General features: G+C 38.2%; 1 pseudogene across 1 annotated transcript; it reads left to right on the forward strand.

Annotated features, from left to right (window-relative positions):
* Window positions 1-713: 713 nt before the first annotated feature.
* Window positions 714-18,402, forward strand: LOC149813052 (transcription initiation factor TFIID subunit 8 pseudogene; annotated as a pseudogene). The gene is made up of 2 exons (XR_016428258.1): window positions 714-2,637; window positions 18,106-18,402. The product of XR_016428258.1 is annotated as a transcription initiation factor TFIID subunit 8 pseudogene (transcript).
* The last annotated feature ends 4,281 nt before the right edge of the window (window positions 18,403-22,683 follow it).

Consider the following 22,683-nt stretch of genomic DNA (forward strand, 5'->3'; position numbering starts at 1 on the left):
CTCCAGCAGCAACAAACGACGACAAAGGGTGCATCGTCAATCGGAGCTCCTGTTACAACAGATGATGCATCATCAAAGGGTGATTCAGAACGTTTAGAACGACATATTGCGAGGAGCTCCTGTTAAAGCAGAGGAGTTCACTCCTTAGGACGAAAACGATGATGATTTTAACCCTTTCTAGCAGGAGGACATTTTTGTTATTTTCTTGAAACATCGTTTTATGACACTAATGGTGAGAAAGGGTACTTAAGTCTTTGCAAACGCACCAGACTCTGATGCTAAGTGATGCCGACACACACGGGAAAACAAGCCCCACGTGATTACATACGTGGCGCTCATTCAGACCCGAGAACACGCACCTGTGTGTTCTGGGGGGAACATATAACCTGCTTCGGTCGAGTAAGTGCTGATTTATTTATTTATTCTGTATGGGATTTAGATTCATTCCTGGTGGACTCGTGTCTATAACAAAATTATGGCGATAGTGCTCCCGATCTGATTCGGATCCAGATTCACTTAAGTCCGATCCATTGCCACCTCCGTTTATAAATAGCCCATCAAGGGGACCCCGACCGGTTCTTCCGAGCTCGTCCGCGCCCCTTCGGCCTAGGGTTTTGCTAGGGTTTTAGGCGATCCGCAAATCCCACGCATCCGCACCACCGATTCTCGAGAATCCGTATCGGAGAACCCTGCGGTTGGATCGACGGTAAGTGTTGATTCTCCCCGCCGCTGCCGTTCTTTTATCGTCGATTCTCCCCTTCGCATGCGAAAGTAGTCTAGGGTTTCTTGATTTCCATGGGAACCCTAGCCGGATCCTTGGAGTACGATCGTTTCTGTGGTTTTGTTGTTAAATGCGATGGATTCTCGGAAGGGGGGATTATTTCGTTCCGAAACCCTAAGAAATTTGGGGAATTTGTGGGGGGTTTCCTTCTAATTGATCCGTAGGCCCTGGGATTTGCTCCAAGGGGATCGTTTCTTGGAAGTTTCTGGAGAAGACATGGTTTTTGTCTTCTATTATTTGTAGCATCGTTTCCTTGAGATGTTTTGAGTGTCATGATTCCTCTTTTTGAAATTCTTGAAAATGCAAATCTTTTGGTTCAGTTTATCGGGGTTTAGACTGGGAACCCAACTATGCATAGTAAAAATGGGGCTTTTCTATTGGAAGCTCCGAGGAGGCATTTGAAAGTTCTCCTCATTTCCTTTACCCGGACTCGATGCTGCAGAAATGATATGAGACATTGAATATGACCGATGGCGGTGGGGAGAGTGGAAGAGTTACAGAGCTAGACGGGGGAGCCAGTGGCGCCTGCACTAGTGGTGGAGGGGATTTTGCCCGTGCTGTTGCTCAGATTAGTGTAGCACAGATATGCGAGAGTGAAGGTTATGAGGCATTCCGGCAATCAGCACTCGAGGCCCTAGCAGATATTGCAATCAGATACATACATGATCTAGGAAGATCTGCTCGCTTCCACACCAATTCAGCTGGAAGGACCGAGCCCAACATGTTTGACGTCATCAAGGCTCTTGAGGAGCTCAGTTGTACGGTTAGTTTTTCTGGTGCAGCTGATAGCAGCCATCGCTCTCTTTCGAGGTCTGATGTCATCCGTGAGATTATGCAGTACACAAGCTTGACCAAGGAGATTCCATTCGCTCGTGCAGTTCCACACTTTCCCATTATTAGAAGTTGCAGGTTGGTCCCAAGTTTTTTGAGAATCGGAGAGACACCACCTGGGGCGCATATTCCATCTTGGTTGCCTGCTTTTCCTGATCCTCACACCTATAAAAATACGCCTGTTTGGAATGAGAGGACAACAGACCCAAGGACAGATAAGCTTGAACAGGCAAAACAACGGAGGAAGGCGGAGATGTCACTTGTGAATTTACAGCAGAGGTTGATGTGTAATGGAACAACAACAACAACACTTAATTTATTGGATGAGGATTTTAGGCATACTAAAAAATTGAAAGATGAGAGGCAGATTGAAAACCCCTTTCTCGTTCCACCTCTTCCGTATGGAGGGATGGAGGTGTCTCGTGTTACTCTTCCTCCTGGCCTTTCTAGCAAACCTCATATTGAGAACCAACGGAGTCTTCCTTCAGTGGTTGAGACTTTTGTCCCTGCTATTGAAGTAGCAAAGAATGGATTTGGGATGTCCATTAATGAGGGAACACAATGTTGTGAGACAAATGCACAGGTTCTTCCCAGTAATCGTGCAGCTGTAAATTTCAGGTTGGGGTCCCCAAAGAATGTCTCAGTCTCGTCGCAGGAAATGAGCATTAGGAACTTACGGAACTCAGGGAAGAATGCTTCTTGGTTCTCAAGGGATGAGGAGAAAGACGAAAAGAAGAGGAGAGCAGAACAAATACTGAGGGAAGCAATAGAAAACCCACAAGAACTTGCTCAGTTGTAACCCCCCTGATGATTAACAGGCTGGACTTTTTCTTGTAAATGTAGTAATAGATAGGCTTTGGGGTTACTCAATGTGTTGTGTTATACCATGATAATGACTTGTGTCAGGTTGCAACGAGGGAAATTATGCTTGGTCTAGGATAAGATCATACCTTGTGGTGATTGAAAATCAGTGAGGTTGCTGACAGATGTTATTGTGTTTCACCTTGGTGCAAGTTCACTGTAAGGTATGCAACGGTCTGTTCTTATGGAAATCAGCCCTTTGAACAATCAATTCTTTATAAAGAGAACTTTTAGATGATCTTATTTGGTCTCTCCATGAGTCATGCACTTCTAATTCTTTGCTTCAGCTCTTCCATTTTAAACATCTTTGTAGATTTTATTTTATTCACTAGGTGAAATGTGTCTACGTTGCTAGACTTTATTCTGTTTGTCTAGTTCTCATCTTCTGCTGCAAAAAGGAAAGGAATCAGTGTTTTCAGAGAGAAGGCTGCCTTCAGAATGTTGTGGGACGAGTAATAATGGATATAGTGTTGCCTTCTTTCTGAGTTAGTACAGAAGTGGATAGTATCAAAAACAATTGTTGGGTTCTTTTAATATTCCATCACTATCCTCAATTAGATGTTGGCTTTTATGATCTAGAGTATTCAGGCCATGTTGCCATTCCATGTGCATGTCCACACAAATGCTAAAGCAGTCTGCATTTGCTACTAAAAATGATATATATCTTATGATGAACGAAGCACAGACAATGCTCTTGACATTGTTTTTTCACCCATGCAGAAAACCTATAGTTGTCCAACTGCTAGTTCTTCTCAAATTAATATGTATGCAAAAGTATAAAACAGAAGGCAAAGGTTTAATGTAAAGGATAACTTTGATTTCTTTTACTGAAAGACATCCCTCTCTCAAAATATCTCCTGGTTAAAAAATAAAAGATTTCCCGTTGCATATCCTCTGGAGGGGTGACAACCAATTTTCCTATAACGGTTGGGTTACATCAAGGATATGCTTTAAGCCCTTTCCTATTTGCTATAGTGATGGATGAGCTTATGAGATCAATTCAAGAAAGTGTGCCGTGGTGTATGTTGTTTGTTGATGATATTGTTTTGATTGATGAGTCTAGAGCTGGGGTTAATGCTAAGTTAGAATTATGGAGACAGACATTGGAAGCAAGAGGTTTTAAGTTGAGTAAGACAAAATATATGGACTGTCGGTTTAGTAAGCAACGAAGTAGTGATGGGAGTGTAGTGAAGCTTGGTGAGCAAGAAATACCGGTGGATGATTGTTTCAAATATTTGGGATCTATCATTCAAAAGTATGGAGAAATTGTTGGAGATGTAAATCATAGGATAAAGGTTGGGTGGATGAAATAGAAAACTGCAACTGGAGTGTTGTGCGATCGTAAAATGCCATTGCGGTTGAAGGAAAAATTTTATAGGACGACTATTAGGCCCGCTTTACTATATGATACAGAATGTTGGACTGCCAAGAGACATCATATTCAAAAAATGAGTGTAGCTGAGATGGGTATGTTTAGATGGATGTGTGGAAATACAATAAAAGATAAGATTCAAAACGAGGAGATACGTAAGAAGGTAGGCGGTGCACCCATTGAAAATAAGATGAGAGCGAATCATTTACGGTGGTTTGGAGATATTCGGCGAAGGCCTAATGATGCTCCAGTTAGAAGGATGGAGAAATGGGAAAATATATTAGTTAAAAGAGGTCGGGGTAGGCCTAGGAAGACTTGGATGGAGATGATAGGAAATGATATGAATGCTTTGAACCTCACCGAGGACATGGCATTGGATAGAAATGATTGGAGGAGAAGGATTCATGTGGAAGACCCAGAATGATTTTCTTTTTTGGTTCATATCGCCGACTCCAATTGTTTTGGGATGAAGGCGTAGTTGTTGTATATCCTCTAGAGTCCAACTCTCCCAAAGTAAGAGAAAATAAGTGATATAGAAATATATAATGTCCTGCTCTCAAAGTATCTCTGAATTAAAATTTTAAAAATTTCCCTTTGCATATAGAACTCTCCCAAATTAAGAGAAACGAGATAGGAATAAGCAATGTAGAAATGTATGAGAGAGAGAGGGCGGTCCATATAGTTAAATCACTCCGCAGTACATTAATTCTATAGATGTTCTATAGAGATAGAGTCATATTGCTCCTGGGTAATGTAAATTCATCAATGGAAAAAAAATATGAAAGCACAAAAAAACTTACTGTGTTCTGCTTATCATCTGTTGATTTTTTTTCTAGAAGGGGTTCCATGGGCCCAGCTTTTAATATAGGAGCAATTTAAAATAGTGCATGGCTTTAGTAGGTAGTTTGATTTTATATGTATTTTAAACTAGCATGCTTGCTGTATATGTTGTAAAATTTTTTGTGGAGTATTTCTAACCATTAAAAGTTAAAATGAAGTGCATGGCAGTATGAACTATTTGATCAAGACATCCAGTTTAGTGACAGTTCTTTTTAGGAATTATGCTTATGTTCACAACTTTGATTCCAAAAGTTGGATATTTCTGATCATTATTCAACTGGATTTTTGTTGGCTTAGAATAATAATATCTTGAATCACAAATTTATGGGAAAATTTGAGATTCACTTCTTCTCATTCTAAGGGAAAGTACATACGGTTTCAATAACTAGCATGACTTTTATTCTGAAAGTTGCTGATTATCTTCTGCTAATGTTTTTAGACGTTGCTAGTAGTCTTATAGATGTAGTTTTGAACAAGTGGCTCAAATTAACATGAAAGTTGATTAGGTGCTCAGATAAGGGCAAGACATTAATGCAGCTGGAAACTTGAACTATGTTGTACCGAGAATGGCTACCGAAGACTGAGTCTTCTCACTAGCTTTTTGCGACTTGAAAGTTAATTATTGCAACTCAAGGGCCTTGACGTGAATATGCCAGACCAGTTGGAAATAGTTCTGTCTGTTAACTGGTCACTCATGATCTAATTGATTCAATTGAGTCACCCCCATTTGCAGCTTTTGTTCTTATAGCTGCTTTTTCTCTCTCTCTCTCTCTCTCTCTCTATATATATATATATATATATATATAATCATAGTCACAAATAGGGATGGCAGTGGACCGGACCGGGGCGGGGCGCCATAGAGGCCTTTGGATGTATTTATGCTAATTCTAACTATGACCACAAGGACCAAACTCGTCTAGATGCTGACTCAATCCTACCCAATCATATCATCAGTGAAAGTTATTTTAGATTACATGATGAGAAACATTGAGTCATCCATGAAATCTCGGGATGAGCTGGATGTGAATCAGCATACAAGTAAAGCAAGCCTAGCATGTTCTACAGATGCTGCAAGTGCCATTTTGTCATGCCCAAGATATTCATAATGCACAATGAAGCCATTTTGTAACTTGTTTAAATGAAAGCAGATTAATAAAGTCAACAAGAAAGAAAATAGACCAAATAAATTGCACTAGCAATGTATTTGTTCCAACCATAGTGTCTTCCTCTCATTCAAACTGAAAGAAAGAAAGAAAAAACAAAAACCTATATAGAAATTGTTTGGACAGCTTGAACGAGTGAAAAGAAAATAGTGAACCCTCATTGAAAAAGTTGAGACCATGGCTCCAAGTATGACATAATAAGCAGGAATAGATATAAACTATACAGCCTTCTAAAATGGATTGCCTTTTGCTAATCTAGCATTAGAAATTTATTGAATCAATACTTTTGAATCTTGATAAATCAAATTGCTTAGTGAAAAATAAATTCCTATAGTATGTGAATCAACCCCATTACAGGGCAGAGTTATAGGGTTGTCATAAATGTTACATGTGGGTTAATTTATTATAAAAAATGTCAATAGAATAAAAAGCAAACCATATATTCTAAGTTAGTATCTGAGACTAAATGTATATCCTAATCTTCATTATCTACTGTAAAACATGATTGGTGTAACTTTTGAAGTTATTTGAGAATTTCATGCCCAAGAGGCTTTAGCAGAGACTGCAGAGAGGTTTTGTGCTTGATAATGCCAATGTCATGTGAGCATGATATGTTGGAGGTATCCTATTGTGATCATGTGCAATTATGCCTAGTCAGTCAGGGTTTGAATAATGGTAGCAAAGCTTGTGGTGTGGATATTTTCAGAGTTCTTAGAAGATATCCAAACAATCTTGGAAAGCTATGTCAAAAATAATTTTATGAATGTTTGAAAATGTTCCCATATTTATGAATATAAGTGAGAAAGTTTGATGAATATAAATGTGATTCTTGAATATAACAGTAGATAGAATGATTCTTGTAATAAATATATTTTCAATTTATTAGAATATTGCAACAGAATTACATGAACGAGTGTGATCAAGTATTACATTACCTGCATTGAGCAACAATCTTCCCTTTCCCCATCTTCAAGTCATTTCTTACAACCAAGACCTATGGAATAGTCAAATGCACCATATCATTAGCTGCAATACAACATTAAGTGATTTTGTTGAACATCAAAGAATTACCATTAGCTCATTAAACTCTAAATATCATCAACATTGATAGCATTTGTATCTTCTACTTCACTTTCCTATGAACCAAACAAAATAGATTTCGTTAACAAGTAATAGTAGCAGATAAAAGAAGTAGGTAAAAGAATAAAATTTACCACATCCATATCTTCTAAGAATGTGTAACATTGTGGATCCTTCGATGATGATGAACCTATAAATAAAAAAATAATGCATTAGTTATACATTATAACATAAGCATTCACTAATTATAAAAAAATGAACTTTCATTACCTCGTGCTTCAGCCCGCAACCAATTTTGAGAGCACATCAAAGCCTCTACTGTAGTTGGAAGAAGTCTACTACGATGTGGACTGATCACCCTTCCGCCTGTACTAAAAGCAGACTCTGAAGCAACTGAGGAGACAGGAATAGCAAATATATCCCTTGCAATCATTTGTAGAAGAGGATACTTGGGACCACTTGACTTCCAAAATGATAGTATATCAAAATCTTGTGTTCTTGGCATCATCCCATCTTCTAAGTAATGTTCCAATTCTGATCTCCCACATGCTTTTTCAATATCTTTAGATTGTATAAACTTATCAAAGTCAGAAAGATCATCAATTAGTGGACATTTGGATCCAATACTTGATTGAGGAGGAGGAGGAAAAAGTTCACGTTCATTGGAGTTGTTTTCTTGTTTTTCATATTCACTAATCAACTCCAAACAAAGATTCTTAATCCTCATAATTTCATTTAAAGTCTCATTGTCTCCATAAATCTTCTTGTAATAATATTCCAACATGCTCTACTTGTATCTTGGATCTAAAATAGTGGCCACTCCTATAATACCATGGATCACACTCCAATACTTATTAAATTTTTCTAGCATTCTAAGCGCCATGTTTTTCACCACATCTTTTGGATCAATTAGCCACTTAGTCATCTCAACTCTAATCCCACAAATAGTTGGAAAGTAGGCATTTGTTGTAGGATACTTTGTATCTGAAAATAATTCTATTGAACGATGAAATAACTCTAATTTCTCACAATTATCTTGTACCACCTCCCAATCCTCTTCTGTCGGACAACGCTTGTAGTGGGGATCTCGATATGTCAAACGAGTAAAAACATCTTTATAAAGCAAAGCAGTTTGAAGCATGATAAAAGTTGAGTTCCATCGAGTTTTAACATCAAGAGCAAGTTTTTTGGTAATTGAAATATGCATTTGATGAGCAGACTCTTCAAATCTTTGTATTCTCATGTTAGATGATGTCCAATAAGCAACACTATCACGAATTCTTTCAATTCTTTCCCCAATCACAGTCAAACCATCTTGGACAATCAAGTTGAAAATATGGGCACAACAACGCATATGAAACAACCGTTCATGTAATATTAATGAACCAAATGAAAGTTTATCCAATAAAATATCTACAACTGCATCATTAGTGGTGCAATTATCCATCGTCAAACTTATCAACTTTCTATCAAGGTTCCACTCGAACAAACAATCCATCAAACACTTAGCAAGAACTTCTTTGGTATGTCGATAAGGTACATATAAAAACTTGAACATAATTTAATGAAGGTGATTAAATCTTGATATTGAAAAAACATGTTAGTAAGAGTTGAAAAAAAATGATTGACATTTGACAAGTACCTTATGATTCGACTTTGCAATCTCCAAGAATTATCAATGAAGTGTGTAGTGATAGCCATGTATCCTTTCTTTTGATTGGAAGATGTCCACATGTCTGTAGTGATGAAAACTCTACTCTTAGTTTTTTCCAATAACTTTATTGTCTTGTCTCATTCCACATTATAAATTTTGTGAATATATTTCTTTAGAGTGTTTCGAGTAATAATTTTGAACAAGGGTTGAAGAGTATTAGAATATTTTCTAAATCCATAATGATCAACCATACTAAGAGGATATTCATGTAGAATAATCATCATAGCAAGATCCCTTCTTCCAGCATCTTGAACAAATTGCCAATTCTCTATTGTTTTTTCGGCATTCACTGTAGCTTTGTTTGTAGCCAAAATCTATTGCTTCAAGACATTTATGACAATGATTGTGCTCTGACTTATCCTTTCTACCAATCCTTTTCCTAGTGAAATGTTTCCATACAACTGATTTATGCCTACTTGTCTGTTCAAGTGCAAATCTACCTGAATCAGTTGATTGATCTTCATTATCTTCCATTGAAACATGGTTGCTATCAACTGGTGTAACCAGAGCTTGAGACATACTATGTGAACTGGAAGGTTGAGAACTTAATTTATTGGTTATTGGTTTTTCCTCTTCCATATCAAATTACTGGCCACCAACTTATAGATCTACAAAACATTCACAAAAAAAGGACTATCAACAAATTTCCAGACTGCTTATCAGATATGAACTTTAATTAATTTCTCCACAATTAAAATTTCATACAGAAACAGAAACAACTTAAACCAACCGAAACCAACCAAAATTGAAATGCATGAAACAAACAGAAACAATAACAAGTTGAACAAATATGACCAATATGGAAAAGAAAATACTAATTTGATAAACCGATATGGCACTGTTAGACATCAATATGGCATTGAATTATATGCATGTCTCCTTGCAAAATTAATCCGGTTATAAGGAATTCCTGAAAGAGTATTCCAAGCAGGAAGCAACCTATCGGCAATGTCTTTGGCTTTTTGAAGAAATATCTTGTTGCCCGATAGGTTATATGTGCTTAAAAGTCCACCAACAACTCTGAAATCCGGTGGTGTTGAAAACATAAGACACTAAACAAATGAGAATCAGATCTACAATGCCTAGTAATGACATTTCAGCACAACATAAAAACTCTACACTTTGGATATCCAAAAATTAATTGAACTAGAAAATTAAACCTTATAATGCAACCTTATGGTTGCCTCAAAAACACTAGCTTCACACTCCTTATTGAAGTCCAAAGATTGTGCAATCCACTTGTAGTCAAAGGAAAAAAAATGAAATATGTACAACAAAATATCAAAGAGAAGGCTACAAAAATATAAATGGCTAATACCAGAGAAGCAACTCACTCAAATGTTCAGACCATAAAATCTCATGCTTGACCTATATATAACCAAATATGAAAGATAATGAAGTACAATATCATTACTCAGAAAAGCCTAGGGAGGTCAAAACTGGAATTTTGTAATAGTTCAACTTGTGATGTGGGTCCAGTCTTTTTCTGAAGAGAATCACAAAAGAACAATTCTACACTTGATTATTTTTTTATATTTGGTTCAATGGAGCACAAGTAACTAATATTAGTGTTGGAAAATAAAAGGGCACCAATATGGGACAAAGGACTTAGGAAACACATGAAATCAATAACTTGAAAACATTCCATGTTCACAATTCACGAAAGGTTTCTTATGAAGACATTCATTCCAAATGTTCATTCGACCTAAAATTAGAGAACAAGTTTTATAGTATCTGATAGGATTCTTCTTGCATGCAGTGCACAATTTTGTTCTTCAATTGTATCACTCATGTACACAGGTGAAGCTAGGCTTTTGTACTACAGGAGCAGTGATGCCTTCTTTCATGCTGATCCATTTGAATACATACCAGGGTCCCATGTTTAGCACCCTTCACCATATTTTGTTACTATTGGACTTAAATCCGAAAAAGTCAGTCCATTGATAAGTAATAACAAGCAAACTTTAAATGACTTGAGTGAAAATGGTTATCAATATGGCACTGTAACTTGAGATCTGCCTATCTATGTTCAATTTAGGAATTGCTGGAAATTAAACCATTTGATGTTGCTCAACCAAATTAGCCACCAATGTGCCAGAATACCACCAATGGTTATCATCATTATTTTAAAAGAAAATGAAAACAAACCTGTATGATAGTTCCTTCGTAATCATTAACTGAAGGCAGTATCAACAGTCCATCAACAACATATTCCCTCAAAGTTGAAATGTACAATGTTGAAAATGAGTTTAATCTTCATTGGTTGTAGTTCTTAGGTTCAAGAAAAAGAAGGTGAAGAAGAAAGGGAAGGTGAGGAAGATGGGAAGAAGAAGAAAGAAGGGGAAGAAGAAAAAGAAGGTGCGGAAGATGGGAAGAGGAGGGGCGTCGACAATGGCCGACGTTCGGACGAAAGGGAAAGAGAAGAAGGTGAGGAGAGGGGTCGACTCCGACGCTGCTCCGACCATGCGAGGCCACAGACGGGGAAAGGAAAAAGAAAAGAGGGAGGAGATGGCACCACAGAGGAGGCTCACGACAGTGGCACAAGGCAGCGACAGAGATGGAAGGAGGGAGAGATGATGTCGGCCGATAGTGGTTGGCGTCGGCCAACGGTGGTCAGTGTCGGCCAGCGGTGGTCGGCGACGGCCCCACTCCAACGATAATGCAAATGGGGAAGGGAAAGAGGCGACAGCCTGACTCCAGGGTTAGGAACTTAGGGTTAGTAAACAGTAAGAGAAAATATAAAGGGGTGGGGGCGGAGATGGGCCGGGGCCGGGGCGGGGATGGGGCGGGGCGGGGGAATGTGCCAGTCCATCCCCGCCTCCATCCCCGCACGGGGATGAATTTTAACCTTCATCCCTGCCTCCATCCCCGTTTCATGCCCTCCATCCCCGGTCCAAACGGGGCGAGGCGGGCCCCCGCTTTCCCCCGGTCCACTGCCATCCCTAGTCACAAATATCAGTATCAGCTATATCTTGGCAAGGCTATTTCTCACGATATTATAGGTATGGTGGTGGTGATAAATCTCGGGGCTTAAAAAATATAAAAAGTAACAAAACTAAGTAAGAAAATATCATGTTTAGACATAAAATACATAAATAATAAAAATAAGTAAAAAATGTATAAGAAAGAAGAAAAACATATTTAAAATGTAAAAAATAAATAAAAACAGTAAAACTAATTGATAATATCATGATATTCTCGTGATAATATCGCAATGCTATCAAATTGGCCATATTTTCAAAATATCATGATATTTTACCTATATTATCGTTTGCTGAATTTACAGCGGTAATATCATGATACTTTGAAAATATCGCCGATATCTGTGTCTATATGTCACCTATATCGCTGATATTTCGAAAATATCGGTGATATCAAGTCAGTTGATATTATCGACAATATATTGTGATATTTTCAAAATATTGACAATACTCAAAATATCGTGATATCATGATATTTTTTGGTTTGTACTCAATTTTTATATTTTAAGCAAACATTTTCAGATTTTTTGTTTCTTTTATATTTTACAACCTTTTAAAACTTGTTTCTTTATATTTTTGCAAGAAAAACCATGCAAGACTATTATTTTCTTGTTATATATATTTTTTCAATATTTTTAGACTCTCAAGAATTTCCCAAGACAAACCAGCTTTTGAAAATTACCTTGAACGATATAGGTGAATATATATATATATATAGTGAAGGGGGACTGTGCAACCAAAGGAGGGTGCAGCATCTATAACCAATGATAATCAGACGACATTCTTTTTATAATTATTGAGTTTTTTATCGATAAGGCTCTATATATTGCATTTTATCATCTATTTAGTAAGCAACATATTTTAGATTACGAATTTTCGATATTTAGATGCACCTTTTAATCGCTATTTTTCAACGGCGGTCCATACTTTGTATTGTAAAATTGAGCCATCTATTTTTTCACGTTTTGAAAAACATGTCTAAATGTTGCAAAATCTTCATGCAAAGCATATTTCTATTAAAATACATTATAAATGACAAATATATAAGGTCCGATCGATGAAACACTTGAACATCAGAAAAGGAGAGCCATCTGATCATCATTGGTTATAGATGTTGCACCTCCCCAACACTTGAACATGAAAAGGAGAGCCATCTGATCATCATTGGTTATAGATGTTGCACCTCCCCCTTCCCATATATATATATATATATATATGAAAATGAGAATCTATCCGACTCCATCCATGCCTGACCCGTACCAGATGGTTTTTTTTTCAAAAATGTTGGTGTTTTTTCGAAATTCTAACCTTACGGATGTGTTCTACGTGCTTGTTTTCATAGGAATTGGGTCTTGGATCATTTGATTCCGATGGGTGGATAGGTTTTTATAAGGTTCCAAAATCAACGGTCTACAATATTTTAAAACTTTCGAGGCTCCAAAAACCATTTTTTTCATCCAAAATGCATGATCCAAGAGTCGATTTCTAGTGAATCGATCATGCAGAACACATCCGTAAAGTTGGATTTTTGAAAAAAATCCCATTGGGTATTGGTCGGGCAGGGATGGGATCGGGTATATTACCATATATATATATATTACCCATTTCTACAGCGCTGTCAGTCTTATGAAAATTCTTTTTCTCCATGTCTCCCCATTACAGACACATATACTTGGGGTCTAATTCATATTTACACCAGGTTTTTGGGGCTTCTCAATTTCCCAATGTATTGTTACATGCTTTTATTAATCAGCTTCTCTCTCTCTCTAATTCATATTCTAGTGCTTTTATTGTTCTTTAATTTGATTTAAAAGGGTATAAATGTATACTTATTTTTTTAAATAATTCAATGGCTCATTTAGTTTTTTGTTTTTTTAATTATTCTGTCAAATGGTTCCCACCTAGGTCTATATTTCTGCAAAAGTGTTTATATGGAAAGGGGCGTGTTAAGTGTTTGTCCTGGTTTCTTATGAATTTCTAAATATTCCTTGCAATTAGAATATTAGATACTCTCTTTCTTGTTCATAGTGATCCTAAAGCTTTTCCCAACCATGCTACTCTTTTTCTGGCAAGCTGATGATAAGTCTTATGGTAAGACTGTACTTGTATGATAGATTGCTCATAAGAATTATCCTGTTGCCTATCGGACGGTGCTGAGGTGGTCATAAAGTATCTGGATTGTGTGCAGAAAGGAGAAATAATACTGCATCAGAGTTCATTTTTGGTTCAAGAGTTTCTCCATAGTTCTCTATCACTGGAGTACGTTCATCCCAATGGCAACCTTGCTTTATGTTCTTCTTCACCTAGGATTAGAAGTTTGTTTTCCAAGTTCTCTTTTCTTGTCATATACCTGCATTAGAGTTCATCTTTGGTTCAAAAGTTTCTCCATAATTCTGTCACTGCAGTATGTTGATCCCAATGGCAACCTTGCTTTATGTTCTGCTTCACATAGGATTAGATGTTTGTCTCCAAGTTTTCTTGTCCAGGGTCTTATGTATCATTGCATCCTTCTACTTAGGGTTATTAATAGATTACAGTACAGTTGGAAATAAGTAGTCATATCTGGCTATAAAAACCTTGTAAGATTCTTTCCTTTCCTTAAGATTCTTGGAAGATAATGATATTTTAGATGAGTAATATTCTTTTCTTTTTTGCATGATTATAAGAAGATCAAGATTTGGAGTGTCAAGTGAACTTAGGTATATACACCAATAGTGGATATGGGAGCATCAAGCATGGCGATCCTTCTTTCGCCTCTTGGTGAGCTCTCTTGAATCTTTGGTCCTTTCCCCAGGTTCTGAAGTGGTCTGTATGGCTAGTTCACTAGAAATATAACATAAGCTCTGGACAACCTGATTCGTTCCTGAGAAGAGTGTGCCCACACAAGGTTTGGCTGATCATATGCATAATATGATTCCTAATGTTCTTTTCTGTTTTGGATGAGTATAGGAAGATCAAGATTTAGAGTAGAGTGTCAAGTGAACTTAGGTATATATACCAATAGTGGAAATGGGAGCATCAGGCATGGCGATCCTTCTTTCGCCTCTTGATGAGCTCTCCTAACTCTTTGGTCCTTTTCCCAGCTTCTGATCACATGCATAATATGATTCCTAATAGGTTGGATCTTGACTTGCCCCAGTTGTACTTCAGAATTTAGGTGAAACTATAAGTGGTTTGCTTCAATTTTCTTTGTAGTGGACAGTTAACAGCAAGGGGCTAAGAATCCTGCACACTTGTTTTTATCCATGAAATTATGGATAGATTTTGTGGATGAGTGCTAAGCTTGTCTTGTTTCCTATGACAGTTCATTTCAGTAAAATATCTTAATGCAGATAATTTCAAAAGGCCTTGACTATAGATTGCTTATCTGTAGTGTGCACTGTGCTTGTAGTTATCGGTGATCCAGTTGAGTAATTGGTGGAGTGGCAGTAGAAGCGATGTAAATGACAGCTATAAGGGTAAAGAAGCATGCAGGGGATTTTTTTCTGTACCTCCTAAAAGGTTTTCATGAAGTGATACATGTTTGAATGGACCACCTGACATGATTAAACTGTTCTACATCCTTTGTCAAGGATGCCGTGTAAGCAATCACTTTTACTAAAACTGCAAATGAGGAGATCTTATAGTACCAATCAAGCCTGATCTGCTATTAGCTTAGACTAGGCTTAAATTTGGTCTGGTGTTCTACCACTGGAAAATTTCAGGTCATGTTTGGTTTTATGGTGTTTTATGTTTAAAGCTTCTGTCTCCCTCGTTGAGATGGTGGAAAAAAGATGAGCTTGCTGTGATGGCTAGATGATCGGTTGCACGATTTTAATCAAGGGATCTTCGGCTCAATTCCTCTTCCTATCATTTAGTTAAAGTTACGATCTGAAAACTTCTGCACCGGTTCAAGAGGGTTGAATAGGATGAAATATTTTCATGAATTATCTCTGCAGTTATATGGATTCCTATGACGATTTGATTGGAAGGTGATTTATGGAGATGGCAGCGCCTTCAGGTATGCAGGCTGTGCTGTTTCTGGTTTCCCCTCCTAACCAGAAAGAGAAAGGTGGAGATTGCTAAGCTGTTGCCATTAAAACTCTCTCTCTCTACACAGACACAGGAGCAATTGGCCAAATGATTATAGCCAGTTTCTATGTAAGAGTATCAGAAGACTGGCGAAGCATGAAAATGTAGTTGTTTGTTGGTACTTGAGAGTTGGACATTTGTCTTGTCTTCATGATTATATTAAAATTTTTCTTTGGGTTTTTTTGAACATTGAAGTTTAAACAAGGGGAATGCTGGGGTGCAATTACTAATGGGATATGCAAAAGCCTAAGCACATTAAGGACCTGTTTGGAATCTCGGCGCTGGGATGGGCTTTTATGCATTTGGTGGTCCCGAGGTAAAATCTTGGTCAAGCTACCTTGGTGGTCCTGTTTCGAATCTCGGCACTGGGATGGGCATTTATGCATTTGGAATGGGAAGTGAGGCCCTTTGTCCATTGTATTTACACTAAATCATGGATTTGGCAGCTGTCACCTCTTCGCATGCATAAACTCCATAAACGCCCATCCCAGATACTCATTAAGTGTCTATAGTAGTTTGTGTTTCTAGCTGTCTCGTACAGGTGGATTATGTTTGTCATGTCGACAGATATTGTACATGCTGCGTGGAATGTCCGTGTGATAGGATTGTGGAGAAATGAAGAGATTCATATCTATCGTGATGGTTCTTTGGCATCGGTGAAGGACATTGGAAGAAGTATTAGTATCCATGTGTCAGTTTTGTATATGATTGTTGTGCCCGTAAACATTTTCAAACGATTAATCTACGTGTTTGTTGTAATTCTATTTCCATTAAAAGTGAATAATTTTCAATTATATGGGAATGAAAGTGCTTAAACATTTGTCATCAAAATTCAACGGTTGACATGTTTATTACTTGAATTAGTTAATGAGATTTGTGAATGTGAAATGATGGGTTGTTGTAGCGACCTCGTTAGGATCCTTCAAAAATCATAGTTGTGGGCATTTTTTGCTTGATTAAACGGGCTTGCTTGCTCTTGTAATGGTTTGAGGATTCAAACCTCGACAAAGTGGTCATGCATGGTCGCTCGTCCCCCTTTGCACAAGGAATTGAGAATGTTATTGACGATTAATCGCTGCAGTCAAGTTTTTTTTTTTTTTATGAAGTTGGGGGAATACCACTTCAGTACCTCACTCACCGAGGCCTTTGTTGTAAAAACTCCATGTCCCCGTTGCCCACTAGGGAGTACACCCAGCTTTGACCTTTTAACAGGAGATTGACATTGGTGGGTTCGTTTCGAACTCATGAGGTCCCTTCAATTCAGTGACTTTGGTGAATCGCCCCCTACCAGATGAGGGGAGCCTTCGTGGGCCTGCAGTCAAGTCTTTACAAAGTTTATTCATGTTTGTTTTCCACAACAGCTTCATTTAGCGCGTGTTTGGAAACACACCGTCGGAAGGCCCGCCGTAGTGAAAATATGGAATCCCCAGCTCTCACAACTGTTTGGGACGGAGGGAAAAGCAGGAAAAATAGGAATTGACATGGCATTTGCTGGCGCCAGTTCCTCAAATCGACGACCACCATCAGGAGACTGTAACTTCCACTCTGATTCCCCTTTCGACAGTTGCATTCGATATTCCAGTTCCTCTTCCTACGTTTCCTCCACTTGCCATGTTAATTCCCAGCTACACTCCTCACACCACACAACCACCTCAGCTTGGCATCCCTTTTTTTTCATTCCTTTTCACAAGCCCCTTCTCGCCATCCTCTTTTGCTCACCCCTTTTACAGAAACCTTAGCTCCAGAGGTTTGCTTCTGCGTCCAGCTTCCCCTTCTACTTCTGTAGTTGATTGAAGGGGCCATACCAGGGACTAGTATGATTTTTTTCCCCTTTTGGATTATCATGTCTTTATGTTTTTTAATAGAATTAGGGTTGGATTTTCCAGCCATGCTGACTGACCAAAGGGTTGCTAAACTGAAATTTCGAGACACGTTCGTAGTTGGTTCCATAAGCAACACCATCATCTTCTATGTTTAAACCAGCTTGTTGAACAGGGGTTGACTGTGTTGCAATATAGCTGGGTATGATAATGTCAGTAACAAAAAAAAGAAAGGGAGATCAACAACAAAAAATAGTTATTTTTTTCATCTTTTGCTGCGCCTATTTATCTACTTGTTGACTGCACACTAACTGCCTGATAAAATGCTCAATAGAACAAGATCATTGCAAACCCAGCAGCTTGATAAATGTCGCAAATTTATGTCGTATTTGTGGGCATATTTCTATTTTAATATAATACCAGTTGCTTGTTAAATTTCTAAAACTCACCTGCTGTTTCGTGTGCATATTTCATATCATAATCCAATAAAAAGTTCTTGCTGCATTTGTTTGTCTTATTGGTGATTGCAGTTATTTATCTTATTGATAGTTACCTTGCACTTGCTAACTTGTGGAATTCTTTTGCTTTCAGTTGAAAGAATCAAACATTGAAATTGCAGAGACAAAGATTCAAGGAAACAGTGATCTAAATGTGCTGTGCTGCCAAAGCTGCACCTGAGAATGCTTGTCACTGTTCCACTCACGAACTTAGGAGCATGCTCTGGTTGAAAGCCCAGCAGCTATGCCACGACTCTGCTCATGAACTTCACATCCCCTTTGTCTTTTGCATGTTGCACTACGTATTTGAAGCTTAATTATTTACATCTGCAATATATTTTTTATTGTTGCAAAACAAATTGCTGTAAGCCATCAATGATTAAGCATTTATCCACGATCACCAATATAAAATTTTAAATTATGATAAGTTGTTTGGGAAAATCCATAGTTTTTAGTTGAAGATCCCAAACGAGTTCAACATGGATTTGGTAAATCCTTGGCCGAAATTCTGATAGTGCTCTCAAACAAGTAGATTGGAAGTGCCAAATCCACAGCATTTGTGGATTTCATAGCTCTCTCCCTGCCAGTTTCCAAAAATAGCCTTATAGCTCTCAATTAGGAAAATATTATCGAAGCACAACATTGACGGAAGGGGCATCAAATGATACAGGCGGATGGGAAAGTCGCAGTATCATAACTGAGGGACCTTGGGTTCTAACCGTACAAGCAGTGTAACAGTTTATAACAATTCATTGGCAAATCCATCCTCACTTCCCGATTGTCATTGATGGCTTGCCAACTTGTCGACGAAAGAGGTGATTAGCGACTTACTGCTATTTTAGAGAGAGAGAGAGAGAGAGAGAGAGAGAGAGAGAGAGAGAGAGAGTACCAACCGGGGGGCTACACTTAGGGATGGCAGTGGACTGGGGCTGGGGCTGGGGCTGGGGCGGGGGCAGGGGACAAGGTCTCCACCCCTGCCCCGTCTCAAAGTCCAAACCTCCATCCCCGCACAGGGATGGATTAGATTTTAACCTCCACCCCTGCCTCCATCCCCATTTCATGTCCTCCATCCCCAGTCCAAACGGGGCGAGGCGGGGTCCCATTTCCCCCTGGTCCACTGCCATCTCTAGCAACGCTTGTTTGGTAGGAGCAGCTAGTGCACGTCGCCTTGTGTTGGGACATTTTAGGTTCAAAACCCAATGGTATAGTTGTATAACTGGTAAGAGTCTGCCTAACCCCTAACCCCAGCTTGCCTTTCAAAGCGATAGAGAGAGATTCTTTACAGTTTATCAGAGATTTATACTAGAGCTGATATAGAATTGAAGCAATCAAAATATGTATTAATTTAATAACTTTTAATAACAAACTGAAAACTAGTCATTTTTTTAGGAATCCCGCAAATCATGTTTTTGCTTTAAATTTTACCAATTTCTAGTATTTTTGCCATCATAGATTCTAAAAATGTTGCTTTTACTTGAGTTTTCTAAATTAAAAAATTGTTTTGAGAAAAAAATTACTTTCAAGTATCTTAACATTAGTGGTGTTCTTTTAGACAATTAAAATATAAAAATATGATTTTTTTTCGAAAGTCTAGCTGGGGTTAGCCAGGCCCCTACCAGTTATTCAACGTACAGATACTCGTGGGTTTTGAACTTGCAACGTCCCTTCACTTGGTGACCTGCAAAAGCCGCTTCCATCTGATGATTGGAGTCCTATTAAAAATATGTGAACTGTATATAAAAGTTTGATATGCAAGTGATGATGTAGACAATTAATCATGATTTATTGAATTTGCCAAATAATTTTGATTCACTGAAGAGTTGATCGCCAATGTTGACTGATTATGTTCTCAATTAATCACGATTTGTTGAGGAACTTGGGTCCCGATTAATAGCCACCGACAAGGAGAGAGTTACTGTGCCTAAAGGGGTTATTCTCAACATTACCTATAAATAAATATAGTAGATGTTCTATTACCACACACACAGGAAATGGAAATCTACAAAATAGGCATGAAAACATGTTATTGGATTTGGTGTTTTTTGAAATTCTGGCTGTACAGATGTAATTTATATGCTTGTTTTTATAGGAATCACTTATTGGAGTATTTGATTCTGATGCATTTTTATAAGGTTTCAAAAATCAATAGCATACATTTTTCATAAATTTTTGAGTTTCCAAATACCATTTTTTTGATCCAAAATGCATGACCCAAGTGTCGATTTTTAGTAAATCAATCATGCTGAACACATTCATAATGTTTAAATTTTGAAAAAACACCGAAAATCCAATAGCATTCATTTAGCACCGTACCCACTTGTGTAGGTATTCATTTCCCACTCACGCTAATGTCCAAACTATAGTCATAATTAAACGTTCTGCCTAAGCCAAGGGAAAACACTGTTCTATTTGGCGAAGATCCGAATGGTGTGAACCTAGAACTGGTCCTAGTGCAAGTCTCCACCGACAAAACCCCCAAAGTTTACTGCACCCTGCGGTAGTATTCTTAACTGCAGCTTTGCAAAAGGATTCAAACTCATGACGTGTTTGCAAACAAGAAGGCACAAAAATTACGTGGTTCGGTCACTGACGACCTACATCCACGAGAAGAAGACTGGCTTTTTATTCTGATGATTTTCCTGTAGCCATTATAAGCTTATATAAGAACCTCTCACAATGAGGTGATAAGGCCAAGAATAACAAACGTAACAACTTAACAAAAAAGGATGGCCCAAAAAGGAGAATACAAAGCTGGGTATGATGATAACGATTATCTAGAGATATCTTGCTATAGCTGGAATACCTATAGCACATCCGATAACACTCCCCCTCAAGTTGGTCTGCTAATATCTATGAGACCCAACTTGCGCATATTTATTTGATGCTTTTCACGAGCCAATGCCTTAGTGAAAATATCGGCAGCTTGATCTTCGCTGCTCACATGAGTAGTAACAATCTCCTTTTGTTGAATCTTTTCACGAACAAAGTGACAATCGACTTCTATATGCTTCGTTCTTTCGTGAAACACGGGATTAGCACCAATATATATAGCAGCTTGATTGTCACACTGAAGTTCCATTGGATCATTACTTTCAATGCCAATGTCCTTAAGGAAATTTTTCATCCAAACCAACTCACATGTGCATAGAGCCATAGCTCTGTATTCAGCTTCTGCACTTGATCTTGCCACAATAGTTTGTTTTTTGCTTTTCCAAGTGACTAGATTTCCTCCAACAAACACACAATATCCTGATGTAGACTTTTTATCGTTTGGGTCTCCTGCCCAATCAGCATCTGCACATCCCAGAATTTTGGAGTGGTCATTTCTTGTCAACAAAATTCCCTTGCCAGGAGCACTCTTTATGTATTTCAGAATTCTATGGGCAGCATCAAGGTGAATGGTGCTTGGGCAATGCATAAATTGACTGATGACATTAACATCATAACAAATGTCTGGGCGAGTAACAGTAAAATAAATAAGTCTTCCAACTAGTCGTTGAAAAACTGAAATTTCATCAAGAGCTTCTCCTTCATCTGTGCGCAGCTTGTGACAGGGATCCATGGGAGTATCGGCTGATTTGGATCCGAGAAATCCGGTTTCTTTTAGAAGATCTAAAGCATATTTTCTTTGACATAAGAATATGCCTTCTTTGGAGTGGGCAACCTCTATTCCCAGAAAATATCGTAGTTTTCCAAGGTCTTTGATCTCAAACCTGCGATGGAGAAAGTTTTTAACCTCCTGCATAAACGGAATATCGTCTCCTGTAAGAATAATGTCATCAACATACACTATCAGTATAGTTATACCAGACTTTCTTTTCGCAACAAACATCGAGTAGTTGGAAGTGCACTTTCTGAAATTCAGTTCCTGGAGAGCCTCACTTAGTTTAGAAAACCATGCTCTTGGGGATTGTTTCAATCCATAAATAGCTTTTTTAAGTCTGCACACCATTTCTTCCTTTTGCTCGTATCCTGGAGGTAGTTTCATGTAAACAATTTCCTCCAAGTCTCCATATAGAAAAGCATTTTTGACATCCAGTTGGAATAGTTTCCAGTTTTTATTTGCTGCAACATACAACAATGTTATTATGGAGCTCATTTTAGCAACGGGAGCAAAGGTTTCAGAATAGTTTATTCCTTCCACCTGAGTATACCCTTTGGCAACGAGCCGAGCTTTGAATCTCTCAATGGTTCCATCGCTGTGATATTTAATCTTGTAGACCCATCGACATCCTACTGCTTTCTCCCCCTCTGGAAGCTTTGCAAGTTCCCATGTATTGTTTTTGGTTAGAGCCTCTAACTCTTCGTTCATAGCTTTTCTCCACCTTGGATCAAGTTGAGCCTCTTCATAGGTAGTCGGTTCATGATGTTGATAGGTTTTGGCCAAGAATGACAAATAGGAGGGGTTTAGACGATCGAGGTCAAAACAGGTTTCAATGGAATGGGCAGTTGTATTGGTGGCCAAGTAGGTATAATAATCTTGAAGTCGGGTGGGGGGTCGGATGATCCTCGCAGAACGCCTGACATTCTGGTTTCTTCCTTCCAATATGAAAGCTTCATTGATCTCAGCTTGATCTGAAGAGGTTCCAGGTTCAGATGAGTCACTTGAGTTTTGAGGTAGAGGTTTTTGAGAAGAAGAGATGTCATCACACCATGACAAGCAGGGAAGAGT

This window comes from Nuphar pumila, chromosome 16 (assembly GCF_984573655.1).
Source record: "Nuphar pumila chromosome 16, dmNupPumi1.hap1.1, whole genome shotgun sequence".
In the NCBI taxonomy this organism is placed as follows: domain Eukaryota; kingdom Viridiplantae; phylum Streptophyta; class Magnoliopsida; order Nymphaeales; family Nymphaeaceae; genus Nuphar; species Nuphar pumila.